Consider the following 3,808-nt stretch of genomic DNA (forward strand, 5'->3'; position numbering starts at 1 on the left):
CTGCCATTGGAGCCAACAACTTTGAGCTGAAACCTCAGCTAGTTGCCTTAATGCAACAAAACTGCAAGTTTTATGGACTTCCAGCTGAAGATCCTTATCAGTTTTTAACTGAGTTCTTGCAGATCTGTGAGACTGTAAAGACGAATGGAGTTGATCCTGAAGTCTACAGACTCATGCTTTTCCCTTTTGCTGTAAGCGACAGAGCTAGAATATGGTTGGATTCACAACCTAAGGATAGCCTGGACTCCTGGGATAAGCTGGTCACAGCCTTCTTAGATAAATTCTTTCCTCCTCAAAAGCTGAGCAAGCTGAGAGTGGATGTTCAAAACTTCAAACAAAAAGATGGTGAATCCCTCTATGAAGCTTGGGAAAGATACAAGCAGCTGACCAAAAGATGTCCATCTGACATGTTTTCATAATGGACCATATTAGATATATTCTATTATGGTCTATCTGAATTTTCGAAAATGTCATTAGACCATTCTGCAGGTGGATCAATTCATCTAAAGAAAACACCTGCAGAAGCTCAAGAACTCATTGACATGGTTGCAAACAACCAATTCATGTACACTTCTGAAAGGAATTTCGTGAATAATGGGATACCTCAAAAGAAAGGAGTTCTTGAAATTGATACTCTGAATGCCATATTGGCTCAGAATAAAGTGTTGACTCAGCAAGTCAACATGATCTCTCAAAGTCTGAATGGATGGCAACATGCATCCAACAGTACTAAGGAGGCAGCTTCTGAAGAAGCTTATGATCCTGAGAACCCTGCCATGGCAGAGGTTAATTACATGGGTGAACCTTATGGAAACACCTATAACTCATCATGGAGAAATCATCCAAATTTCTCATGGAAGGATCAACAAAAGCCTCAACAAGGCTTTAACAATGGTGGACGCAATAGGCTGGTGATGAGCGGATAATTTGTATGCTTTTTGGCATTGTTTTTAGTATGTTTTTAGTATCTTTTAGTTAGTTTTTAGTATATTTTTATTAGTTTTTAATTAAAATTCACTTTTCTGGACTTTACTATGAGTTTGTGTGTTTTTCTGTGATTTCAGGTATTTTCTGACTGAAATTGAGGGTCCTGAGCAAAAATCTGATCCAGAGACTGAAAAGGACTGCAGATGCTGTTGGATTCTGACCTCCCTGCACTCGAAGTGGATTTTCTGGAGCTACAGAAGCCCAATTGGCGCGCTCTCAACGGCATTGGAAAGTAGACATCATGGGCTTTCCAGCAATATATAATAGTCCATACTTTGCCCAAGATTTGATGGCCCAAACCGGCGCTCAAAGTCACCTACAGAAATTCCAGCGTTAAACGCCGGAACTGGCATAAAATTTGGAGTTAAACGCCCAAACTGACATGAAAGCTGGCGTTTAACTCCAGAAAAGGTCTCTACACGAAATTCCTTCATTGCTCAGCCCAAGCACACACCAAGTGGGCCCGGAAGTGGATTTTTATGTCATTTACTCATTTCTGTAAACCTTAGGACACTAGTTTACTATTAATAGGATCTTTTGACATTGTATCCGAACCTGATGACCTCATAACATTTTAGACGTTTCATTGTGTACTTTCCACAGCATGAGCCTCTAAACCCCATGGTTGGGGGTGAGGAGCTCTGCTGTGTCTTGATGGATTAATGCAATTACTACTGTTTCTCATTCAATCATGCTTGCTTCCATTCTAAGATAATACTTGTTCTTAATCCGGATGAATGTGATGATCAGTGACAATCATCATCATTCTCAACCATGAACGTGTGACTGACAACCACCTCCGTTCTACCTTAGATTAAGTAGTTATCTCTTGGATTCTTTAATCAGAATCTTCGTGGTATAAGCTAGAACTGATGGCGGCATTCAAGAGAATCCGGAAGGTCTAAACCTTGTCTGTGGTATTCTGAGTAGGATTCAATGATTGAATGACTGTGACGTGCTTCAATCTCCTGAAGGCGGGGCGTTAGTGACAGACGCAAAAGGATCACTGGATTCTATTCCGGCCTGATTGAGAACCGACAGATGAATTCCGCTATGCTGTGACAGAGCATATGCAATCGCTTTCACTGAGAGGATGGGAGGTAGCCACTGACAACGGTGAAACCCTACACACAGCTTGCCATGGAAGGAGACTTGCGTGTTTGAAGAAGAAGATAGTAGGAAAGCAGAGATTCAGAAGATGGAGCATCTCCAAACCTCAACCTATTCTCCATTACTGCAAAACAAGTACCTTTTTCATGTTCTTTAGCTCTTTACAATCAATCCTGATAATTCCTGATATCCTGACTAAGATTTACAAGATAACCATAGCTTGCTTCAAACCGACAATCTCCGTGGGATCGACCCTTGCTCACGCAAGGTATTACTTGGACGACCCAGTGCACTTGCTGGTTAGTTGTGCGGGATTGCAAAAGTGTTATTGCAATTTCGTGCACCAAGTTTTTGGCGCCGTTGCCGGGGATTGTTCGAGTTTGGACAACTGACGGCTTATCTTGTTGCTTATATTAGGACTGTTTTATTTTTTTTTGGTTTAGAGTCTTTTAGTTGAGTCTAGTTTCATATTTTAAGTTTGGTGTCAATTGCATGCTTTTGTTTTTCTTTTAATTTTCGAATTTTGCATGTTCTTAGTCCCTTTTTGATTTATAAAAATTCTAAGTTTGGTGTCCTCTTTGTGTTTCCCTTAAAAATTTTCGAAAACTGTGTGTTTGATTTTCTAAAAATTTTAAGTTTGGTGTCTTTTTGTGTTTTTCTCCTTCCTCTTTTTAAAAATCAAATCTTTTTCAAAAAAATTTTTCAATCATATCTTTGTAATTGCTGTTTTCAAAATCTTTTTTTTTTACTAATTGATTCAGTTCTCAATTGACTTTGATCTTATTCTCTTTTGATTTTCGAATTTTCATTTTAATTTTCCTTTATTTTATTTTAATTTTATATTTTTCGGTTATTCCAAAAAAAAAATAAAAATAAAAATAAAAATAAACAAAATTTATCTCTTTGCAATCATCATCATTTCCCTTTTGTCCATTATGGACTTAAGTGGAATTAATCAGTCCAAGAGGACTCTGGGGTCATATGCTAACCCCATTACAGCTGCATATGGGAGTAGCATCTGTACACCTCCCATCAAAGCAAGCAGCTTTGAGCTAAACCCTCAACTCATTATCATAGTGCAGCAAAATTGCCAGTATTCCGGTCTTCCACAGGAAGAACCTACTGAGTTTCTGGCACAATTTTTACAAATTGCTGACACAGTACATGATAAAGAGGTAGATCAGGATGTCTACAGACTATTACTGTTTCCATTTGCTGTAAAGGATCAAGCTAAAAGGTGGTTGAACAACCAACCTACAGCAAGCATAAAGACATGGAAACAGCTATCAGACAAATTCCTGAATCATTTTTACCCTCCAAAGAGGATGACACAGCTAAGGCTGGACATCCAAGGCTTTAAACAAGAGGATAATGAATCCCTTTATAATGCTTGGGAGAGGTATAGAGGTATGCTAAGGAAATGTCCCTCTGAAATGTTTTCAGAGTGGGTCCAGTTAGACATTTTCTACTATGGGCTTACAGAAAAAGCTCAGATGTCTTTAGACCACTCAGCTGGTGGATCTATACACATGAGGAAGACAATTGAAGAAGCTCAAGAGCTTATAGACACTGTTGCTAGAAACCAATACTTGTATTCTAGCAATGAGTTCGTTCCAAAGGAGGAAGTCATGGCATTAGTCACTGATCCTAATCCTCAAGAACAGATGAATGAGCTTAATCAACAATTGCTCCTGATGACAGAACAGTTAGC

General features: G+C 38.9%; 1 non-coding gene across 1 annotated transcript; it reads right to left on the reverse strand.

Annotated features, from left to right (window-relative positions):
* Nucleotides 1-305: 305 nt before the first annotated feature.
* On the reverse strand, nt 306-409 carry LOC130984151 (small nucleolar RNA R71). The gene has a single exon (XR_009088102.1). It is a non-coding gene; the product is annotated as a small nucleolar RNA R71 (small nucleolar RNA).
* Nucleotides 410-3,808: the final 3,399 nt, after the last annotated feature.

This window comes from Arachis stenosperma, chromosome 5 (assembly GCF_014773155.1).
Source record: "Arachis stenosperma cultivar V10309 chromosome 5, arast.V10309.gnm1.PFL2, whole genome shotgun sequence".
In the NCBI taxonomy this organism is placed as follows: domain Eukaryota; kingdom Viridiplantae; phylum Streptophyta; class Magnoliopsida; order Fabales; family Fabaceae; genus Arachis; species Arachis stenosperma.